The sequence below is a fragment of the Alexandromys fortis genome, unplaced genomic scaffold (assembly GCF_014885135.2).
Source record: "Alexandromys fortis isolate MF-2015 unplaced genomic scaffold, M_Fortis_MF-2015_v1.1 scaffold_30, whole genome shotgun sequence".
In the NCBI taxonomy this organism is placed as follows: domain Eukaryota; kingdom Metazoa; phylum Chordata; class Mammalia; order Rodentia; family Cricetidae; genus Alexandromys; species Alexandromys fortis.
Genome location: NW_026067922.1, coordinates 10,250,263 through 10,260,369, shown reverse-complemented (window position 1 = coordinate 10,260,369; position 10,107 = coordinate 10,250,263). Strand labels below are relative to the sequence as shown.

The 10,107-nt window shown below is 45.4% G+C and overlaps 1 long non-coding RNA gene across 1 annotated transcript in view; it reads left to right on the top strand.

Annotated features, from left to right (window-relative positions):
* Positions 1 to 1,852: 1,852 nt before the first annotated feature.
* The window catches only part of LOC126501326 (uncharacterized), a 40,303-nt gene continuing 32,048 nt past the window's right edge, over positions 1,853 to 10,107 (top strand). The window contains exon 1 of the long non-coding RNA XR_007591642.1: positions 1,853 to 1,904. This is a non-coding gene — a long non-coding RNA (uncharacterized lncRNA). The remainder of the gene's footprint in view (positions 1,905 to 10,107) is intronic.

The window sequence follows — 10,107 nt, the reverse complement described above, 5'->3', positions numbered from 1 at the left end:
TTGATTTTCTATATATATAAGCAATTTCACTCACTTCCAAGCAACAGTATTCTGGAAAATGTCTTCTTTGACTCCATGAAAGCAATTTGGCACCAGATTGCTCCCTTGGATGTGAGAGTTCTACTGGATAAGGATTCTGCTTCAGAGTGTGGCCATTTGGGTTTTGTCTTCATCATTCTGAAGCCCAAACTGTAGAATCATTAGCTACCTGGGGGATCAACTCTTGACATCATTGCTACACAAGACTCAAACCAAACAATATAGACATCTATGTCCCTGAAACATAACCAATCAACCTAAATCCAAGGACAATTTTACTGTTTTACTTTGTCCAGAACAGGACTGAGTAAAAATTGAGTGAGTGACTAAAACCAGAACCTAAGCCATTCGCAGACCTATTTATTGGCTTTCTATTTAGTTTATATCCAAGGTACCACTGCACTAGAGGCTGGAAATATAAGGGGCCAAGACATTCAGGCAAGGTCCTTGTCTACATCAAGATCACATTCTAGGAGCAAGACAGGCATATGAACAATACAGTCATAAGAAAAGTGGTCAGTAAAAAAAAAATTTTTTTTTTGATTTTTGAGACAGGGTTTCTCCGTAGCTTTTGGTTCCTGTCCTGGAACTAGCTCTTGTAGACCAGGCTGGTCTCGAACTCACAGAGATCCACCTGCCTCTGCCTCCTGAGTGCTGGGATTAAAGGCGTGCACCACCACCGCCTGGCTCAGTAAAAAAAAAATTAAAAAAAAATTGGTCAGGTTTGGATAATGATACTAGGTATGTATCATAGGTGAGAATTTATCCAAGCCTCGGAGCACATCTTCACCTCATTCAGTTGACAATATTCGGAGGCACAGACAAATTAGACAGTTTACCAAAACCACAGAGTAAAGTTAATGACACATGGGTACACAACACCAGTTAATCTGTCTCTAGGCTGTTCAACTATAATTGCCATGTTGTGTGTATAATGAAAATAGCATCAAGTAGGAATTTGAATGAGGAAGCAACTTAGCAATTCTATAATACTATATAGAAGCCAATTGTTAGTTCATTGCTTTTTAAATATTCCTCTAAAGATATTCATAGATTATTATTAGAATTGGAAAACGATTTAAGTCTAAGTTGCTGTAAGGATTCAGTCATCATTTGTATCTAGAGGGGCTGGTGCAGAATGGTAGTGGGAGCCACAGGAGAACAAAGTGTCCCAAGACATAAGAAGAAATCTTGTTATTATCATCTTGTCCCAGTCATCAGTAGAATGAACCAAAACTGGGTCACTTGCAAGGTCTTCTTTCTGTTCTCTGGACAGTTAGACAAAACACAGAAAATGGCAGAGGCAAAAGTACTCCAACTATCAGTGAAACAAAGCTTTAGCAACCCAGAGCCCTTTGTGACAGTTGAAAATGTCCCTCCCGAGTCTATTCTGTTCCCGGTGCAGAATGGAAGGTTGACCAGTAGTTCTTCCTAGAGCAACAGCTTGTATAGGAAAGGGAGGAGGGTGATTGTGAAGGAAAGGCACAGGCCTATCACTGAGCTTCTTAGGGAAGAGGAGACAATGCTTTACATTAGCAAAAATGCTTTCCATCACCTGAATCTCAAGTGGGTATCAAAATCCCATTTACAATACAGCATTTTCTGAAAACCTCATTTACATATATGGGGGTTCTTGAAAGAAAGGTCAGGGTTTTCACTGCACTAAAAACAAACAAAAAACTCACTGTCTCCCTCAGCACGTTAATCAATATTTGTTACGTAAGATATTCAAATATTTGAGATGCTTTGAGATGTAAAAGATTCAGAAATAAACAAACCTTCAACTTTAGAAACAGTTTTTGTAGTTGGAAAGGAGAGAGAGAGAGAGAGAGAGCGCGTGCAGGAGAGAGAGAAAAAAAGAGGAGGTAAATCTGAAAACGTGGGTAGATAGCATCCTGATTATGAGTTGATGTTCCTTTTTTTATTTTTGGTTTTCTGAGGCAGAATTTCTCTGTGTAGCTCTGGCTGTCCTGGAACTTATTTTTTAGACCAGGCTGGCCTCAAACTCACAGAGATCCATCTACCTCTGCCTCTTGAATGCTGGGATTAAAGGCGTGCGCTACCACCTCCCAGCTGACTTGATTCTTATTAACAGCATGACTTCAATTAATTTAACCTTTTCATTTCTTTTGCTGTGATAATGCTATATGGATTTCATGAAGAGATGGGTAATGTTTAAAATAAAACAATATAAATGTTAAGAACTTAATAGGCTACCCTAAATTGTAGCTATTTTTACTATTATTATTTTTTTTTACTACTTATTTTACAATTGTTCATTTTCTATTATTACTGATATGCTGGGGTTGCCAAGGGGACAGAGACTTTCTGACTTGAACTTTTTGGGTGACAGTATTTAGAAAAAAAAATATAATCCTAAGAGTGTCTGGCTGGAGGCTTGAGTCCTGAGTGTGTTCTGGAAGTGTTGTTTGTTTGTCTGTCTTTCCCTTGAACTGTACTAAGATTAGAGTTTCTTGTGAATGGTGACTTAGTTGTTTATCAGAGTCTTTTTATATGGCCGGCCGCTTCCCCTCTGCACAGAGTGAGTGACCCGAGCTGCTGTTGGGACAGGAACTAGACTATTCCATTGTTCCTGTTCAAGGCTGAACCCCCTATCTCTGAAGGAGAGTGCAGGCTGGTTCCTAAATTTCAGGTGGCTCTCCTCTGCACAGGACACCTGCACCCTTGTGGCCTTGTGCTGAGTCCTGTGTGGGCTGGGAATGAGCCAGATAAGGTCGAAGTGAGGTGAGCAGAGAGTCATCAGGAAAAGAGGCTTTGATGGCCACCAGGAAAATCTGTAGGCAGCAAATCAAGGAAGGAGCAATAGTGGAATTATTGCAGGATCCGGGTGGGTGTTTCTCCTGTGAGGCTGGGAAATTGTTCTTTGCTCTCCCAGAAAGTGCTACTTTCTTTGCATAGCCTCCTGGGAGACCTGGGGCAGGAGGGAGGGGGAGGAGGGGAGAAGGTGGGGAGACATTTCCTGTGCTACAGATCAGAAGTTACCAGGCCCAGCCCTTCTTTCCTGACAGCAGGCTTGTGTTTCTCTTCTGCTTGGCAGAGATCCTGACTATGTCAACACACCTCATCTTTAAGATCTCCTGTTTGTTCTGGCTCCTAAGAAACTCCTTGTAAAGAGAAAGAAGGGACAGGGGAGCAGAGGAGGAGGAAAGAGGAGGGCATCAGGAGTGAAGACAGGAAATACACCCTGGCTTTAAATTTTAAAAGACAGAAGTTCTGTTTTTAACTCCAGAATTAATGGAATGTAACATCTTTTTGTTGTGGTGGTTTTGATAAGGATCTTGTGTAGTCCAGGCTGGCTTCAAATTCTGTGTACCCCTGGCTGTCCTGGAACTCACTCTGTAGGTCAAGCTGGCTTTGAACTCACAGAGATCCGCCTGCCTCTACTTTCTGAGTGCTGGGATTAAAGGTGTGTACCACCATACCTGGCTTCAAACTCTGTGTAGTGTGAATAATCTTGAACTCCTGATTCTCCTGCCTCTAACTCCCAGGTGCTGGGGTTACCATCCCTACCATGTGGGTATGGGAGCTATTTTTTTTTTTAAACAAACTTGAACTTTGTTTGGCTTTCTTTCCATTTTTAAATAATTGTGAGGTGTGGTGGCTCACTCCATTCTTGTTTATATTATTTTATTATATTTATTTATTCAGTCTTATGTGTACGGATGTACAAGTCTGCTGCCTAGTTCCCTCAGAGGCCATAAGAGGGACAGGTGTTACAGGCAGTTGTGAGCTTGTATGTAGGTGCTGGGAATTGAACTTGTAGGAGCTTGTATGTAGGTGCTGGGGTCCTCTGGGGGGAAAAAAAAAACAGTGCTTTTAACCACTGAGTCATCCCTCCAACCCCTCCTTTGGTTTTCTTGTCTTTACATTTGATCTTGACCCAGAGGGCTAGACGCAGCAGCTTTCTTGTCTGCTCGTGGCTTTGCAGAACTGTCTTGGGGATTGAATAAGGTAATGTACATTGATACAACAGATAGGGTAAGGTCCTAATGAGTCAGTTCCTGCTTTAGAAGTAAATAATGGATCCCCAATCCCATCATGCTCTAGGTGTTTGCATCGAAGTGTGGATTGTAGCAGACTGTGCTTGTGAGCCAAAGCTCAGCACATATTCCATTGACCTTCCCTGACCTTCAGCAAAGTCCCTGGGACACCCTCTTTAGGGCTATTCTCCCACTCCCTTGCTCAGCCCTGGAACATCCCTCTTGCCTGATGCTGGCCTCCTGTGGGACTCCAGATTTTAGGCTCTGTCCCTCCAGTCAGCTGGCTTCCGCGAGTAAGTCCTCTTCCTCATGTAGTTTCCTAATACCACCCTCATGCTGAAGGAAGTCTTCCCTGAGAATTCCAGTACAGTCCAGGTTAAATCCATGCTCCCTGCCCTCTACCCCTCCCACCCCTCAACCTGACTGACACTCAAGTCTCTCTCCTGCCCCTCCGGACTGCAATTCAGGCAGCCTGAAAGCATGAAGTCTCTGGCTTCCCTGCAGGACCCTGTTCCCATTTATCCCCCAGGAAACCTGCTAGCCTCCCTAAGAATTGCTGAGGAGGCCTCCCTCTCTGTCAGAAACCTGCTTTTCTCCTGTGGAGAATCCCCTGAGCCACTGTAGCCAAGATCCCAGAAGCTCCATTGGTTTAGCCTCTGGTTTAGCCGCCTCCTTATTTATCTTGACTTCCTGATTACATCTCCTGCAGCAGCCTGTTTTGTCCTCAGGGTGCAGGTGGGGCTTATTCTTGATGGAATTGCCAGCTCCACTTAGAGTGGGAGCATCAATGAATGAATGAATAAATGAATGAATGCAGCATTGGAGGAGTCTCTAGCCCCTCTGCAGTCTGTGGAGGTGATGGGAGGTGATGTCTCCCCTGAGAGGACCATTGACCAGCATGAGTCAGAAGCCTGGTAACCTATTGATTTCCTCGGCTGACTCCCCACCTATTGATTGCTGTAGGAGGGAGCCCTTTCGTTCAGTTTCTATCCCGGCCGTTTTAGCTGCCAGTTCTTTACCGTTAGTACACTCTGAGATTTCAGAGGGCACTGGACACACCTTACACATCCAGCCCGGTTTCCTGTAGGGTGCTGGGGCCAGACCAATGGTCACCGGCTAACCAAGTGCTCTCCTTCCTGAATGTCTCAAAGGGCCCACAAAGCAGGCTAGTAAGATTCAGAGTACACATGGTGTCTTGGAGGGTGTGGAGGTCCCCTCTCCATTGCCATCCTTTGTCATCAGACCAGATTCCAGTCAGGCCGGGCTTCTTTTCCACAAGCACTCCCTGTTCACAGGAGGTGAGCCCGTGCTGTATTTGTCTCCAGTCCTCAGCAGTCCTGTTCTTTCTCCTTTTTAAAATGCAGTCACCACAATAAATTAAACTTTCATGGCTCCATTTCCTTCTTTCCTATTGCGGAACCCTGACATATTTCCTGAAGGAAATACTTTGGGGATCATAATTGAAACGCAATCATTCATAATGGAAGCAGGGAGGCCGAGGGTAATAGAGTTAGCTCTCCTTTCTCAGGGCAGACATGTTAATTACATTTTCTATTTCCGCTCATTACCTCGGAGCAGGTCTCTGTGGGTTGCCCTGCTTCCCCTTCTCCTCCTTAGCCAAAGGCATCTGGAGAGGGCACAAGTAGCCATGGGCTTCTTGGTAAAGATCCACCACCAGCCAGCCTTCAGTTTCTTTGTGGGGACCAAAGCGTCTAGTATTGAGCTCTCTGAGTCATCCTCAGGACTGGTCTGATTTCACAGCTTCCTGATCTCGCTCAGCCTCCTGACCCCAGACTCTCCATTCCTTGACCTCTTAGCCAAGACCAGCCTTCCTTAGGAACACACATTGTGGGAGGGGGAGGGGCGGGCACACATGCTTGCTCACCTGCCCATCCTTTTATGTGGGCCAGTGAGGCTATTCTCCTCAACCCTCAGGGATCCTCCCAACCACCCTGCCTGCCTCCCTGGCTGGAGATGCTAAAACAGAACTCATTCGAAGGCTTTTGGGAAAGAAAACTAAGTTCTGCACAGCTAAAGAGGTAGCTCTTGGGCCTTCCTATGTACCCACAGGGGTCTCCATGTACTCAGCAAGCTGTTTACCATAGAAACACCGCCCACGAGTAAAGCATCCTTCCTGGGTTTGTTCCTGGGTTTGAGGTCAACAGTGGGTGTCTTTCTCAAATGCTCTCCGCCTGACTTTTATTTTTAAGTTTATCTTTTGTGCATGTACACATGCTCAGCACATGAAAGAAGGCACCATATTCCTTGGAACTGGAGTCACAGGCAGCTGTTAGCTACCATGTGGGGACTGAGAACCTGAACCCCTGGTTGTCTTCCAGAGTGCTCTTAACTGCTAAGCAACGCCTGCCTTACTTTTTGAAACAGGGTCTCTCACTGCACCTAAGTACATCAATTCAGCTAGGCTTACTGGTCAGTGGGTTTCAGGGACCTGCCTCCTCAGCCTTCCCAGCCCTGAGGTTACAGATGTGTATCTCTGAGCCTGATGTTCTATGCTGATGCTGGGGTCCAACCTCAGTTCCTGATGCGAGCGGACAAGCACCTCCCCAGCCCCTATTCTCCTTTACTTTCTACGTGATCCATCCTGCTCTGTGGTTCACTTTCTCTTCTGGTCATGTTGGTAGGTGGTCCCGTCCTAAGACAGCCTCAGAATGAAGATATGGAAGAGGCTAACTTCCTGAAGTAGCATCAAGAGTTCTTTTAACAATTAACACTAAATTGCCTTCCTCACTGTAGGAAAAAAAAAAAAAAACCTCTCTTCCTTTCTCCCTTGTTTAGAATGAGTCATGAGTCATCTTGATTCCCACTCTGAGCTTGCCTTAGGCCTTTCTGGTTGGAGAGGAGAGTCTTCATTCAGGGAAATCTGAGCCTGCCCAGCAGGCAGGCGGAAGAAACATGAACTAGGGATGCAAGTGACTTTGCTATTCTCTCTCTCTCTCTCTCTCTCTTTCTCTCTCTCCACACACACACACAGAGAGAGAGAGAGAGAGAGAGAGAGAGAGAGAGAGAGAGACAGAGAGACAGAGAGACAGAGAGACAGAGAGACAGAGAGACAGAGAGAGGGAGAGGGAGAGAGAGAGTTTGAATTCTAAAGGAAGGGGAAGAAGGAGGGAGAATTGACATATCAGGATAGCATCCTCTGGCCTGTGTGCACTCCTGTGGGAACACCAGGGTTGAGGTTTGCCTTCATCTATTGAGAAACATAGCAAGGCTGGTCTGCGCTGGTCTGCGCTGGTTCACAGCTCTAGGGACGTCTATCTAGGGGTGAAGCTTCTTTGCAGTGTGTGGATGAGAAAGCAGGTCCTGAATAGTTCAAGCTAGGGGGTCAACGGGGCCTCAAGGGAGAGAGAGAGAGAGAGAGAGAGAGAGAGAGAGAGAGAGAGAGAGAGAGAGAGAGAGAGAGAGAGAGATAGAGAGTTCCTCTACCCTGCCCCCTTCCCTGAAGGTGTAGGCAGCTCTAGCTGTCTGCAGCCTGCACTGTCAGTGATTCATCAGCTGGCAGCTTGCTATGGTTTTGGTCGGGAGCCCCTTGAAATATGATAAACAGGGCTATTTAAAAAAAATAACAACAATACAGGGTCCAAATAAAAGGCTCCCAGACTGCCCCAACCAATCTGAGTGCTTCTCTCCTCCCCAGATGCAGGAAAGGAACTTCACGTGGCAGATAATATGTTAAATTAGTGGAAATGGTTCTTTTTAGCAATCATTGTCTGGAGCCGAAAAAGATGTGGGTATTAATTGATGCGGCTTTCTGCAGCGTGCTATTTTTGTATTATTGATACACTCTTGCAAATAATGAGGCAATTTTGCCTTGTTGAAAGAAGAAAAAAAATCACAGTGTAATTGAAAGATCTAAAAGATGATTTCAAGTGAGGAACCCGGCAGAGAGCAGCACAAGTCACATGAAGACACTGTTCCTTTTGTTGGCTGTTTGGGTAGCTGGGGTACTTTTGAGGCCCACGTTGTTATGCAGGAAAGGGTGGGAACTCTCCTCCACCCTTCCCCTTCCTGCCCCACACTGCTTGAACAAGCAAGAGAAGGTCAGGGCTACTCATTCCAAAAGCTAGAGGGACCCAGCGTTAGAGAAAAGAAAGAAAGAAAGAAAGAAAGAAAGAAAGAAAGAAAGAAAGAAAGAAAGAAAGAAAGAAAGAAAGAAAGAAAGAAGAGGTAGAGGGGAGAGAGGACTTAGAGTCATGTAATTTGGCAGAAGTACACATCTCAGTCACTGAAGAAACAAATCAGAGGCTGGGTTCATATCTTTGCGGTATAGCATTTGCCCAGCATGAACCAAGTTTATTTTGAACCCTCAAAATTTACTAGTACTTGCATGATTATGTGAATTACATCTCAGCAAAGCTGTTGTTATGTGAATAGCTTCCCACCCCCCACCCCAGCATTTCTCTCACAAATAACTATTTCAAGCCTACCCAGGAACTGAGTGGCAGGAACATAGATGTGGGGGGTAGAGGTCTAAGCCCCACTTGTCTTTGTCCCCACTTCCTACTGCTCTTTCTGAGGATAGGGAGAGATGACATCTGACAGCTCAGGATCTTGGGGCATTAAAACTATGAAAGAAGCAAGAAGTGACACTATCTCTGAGAGGGACAGTCTGCCTTGCTGGCTTTTAGGGAGGTCTAGAAAGGTCCTGCCCAGCTGAGAATCTTGTGGTTTGTTCATGCAGTCTGCGGAGCTCTCTGTTAGTCCATGTGTTAAATGAAGGTCCTCTGAAAACCTTGCCCAAGTCTGATGATTGGTGACCTCCAATTCTTAAAAGAATGCATATTAAAAATTTGAATGTCCATTATAACAATCCTGGGTCTCTTCCCCAAGGAACTGAATACCAAATATGTGGGATAGGGAACTCTGGGTGAAGGCCCTCTCTTCTGGGTGAGACAGTAGATACCACCTGTGAGTGCAAACTCTCAAGAAATGTGAGTTTCACCAGACCATGGTGGCCCATGCCTTTAATCCCAGCACTCGGGAGGCAGAGGCAGGTAAATCTCTGAGTTCGAGGTCAGCCTGGTCTATAAGAGCTAGCTCCCAAAGCTATAGAGAAACCATCTTGAAAAACAAACAAATGAAAAAACAAGAAAGAAAGAAAGAAAGAAAGAAAGAAAGAAAGAAAGAAAGAAGGAAGGAAGAAAGGAAGGTGGTTTGTAGAAGTTCGTGGATGAAGGAATGCAAAGAAGAACTAAACAAATTAGAAGCCGAGGAACTGCAAAGAAAATCAAAGCGCTGGTGGCTGGTGGGACACTTCAGAATGAAACCACCAGAACAGATGTTAGACCCTGGCTTTCTAGTTTGAGGGATAGGAGTCATGCTGCCTGTCTGGGCTTTATGTCTACACCTGAGAAAATGGATCAGAACTCTTTGCTGATTCAACCTTGGGCCTTGACACGTTGGTGACACCCATTGCCCTCCCCCACACCAGTGGCTGCTTCGGTGTGAGACATATGGTTCGAGGTTCACCAGTAATGAGTCCCAAGCCACCAGTTGAAGTCAGTGGGACCAGGAGTGTGATCCAAAGAACTACCTAGAGTCCAAGGGAAAAGAAACGGATGATGTGGGTTTAATTTTAACTATGCTGTCTAGATGGTAGTTTCAAATACAGAGGCTGTTGCATGGCATCATGGTTTGCTTTACATTGTATTCTGCTAGGGCTTGGAATTCTCCTTTTCAAACTTGTACTTCTCTGGAAAATCCACAGCTATCATCCCTGGTGGCAGTAATGTGTTTCCCTCCCCTCCTGCCTGCTAGGTATTTTCTTAAGGTGGATGGAATTTTATGCTTAAATCTCTCTATCTCCAGCTCTTTGAGTTTCGGGCAAGGTCAGTCTGGATAGGCACTGCATCTCTGTCACAACTGAAAGAATCTGCCTCAAGATAGTTCCCTCCAGCTTTTTTTTTTCCATCTTCCTCTCGGAGAGGCAGCTTCGCTTCTGCCTCTCTCCCCACTTCTCTGCTTCCCCCCTTCTCTGTCTCTTTCTCCTCCTCCTCCTCCTCCTCCTCCTCCTCCTCCTCCTCCTCCTCCTCCTCCTCCTTTTCTTTTT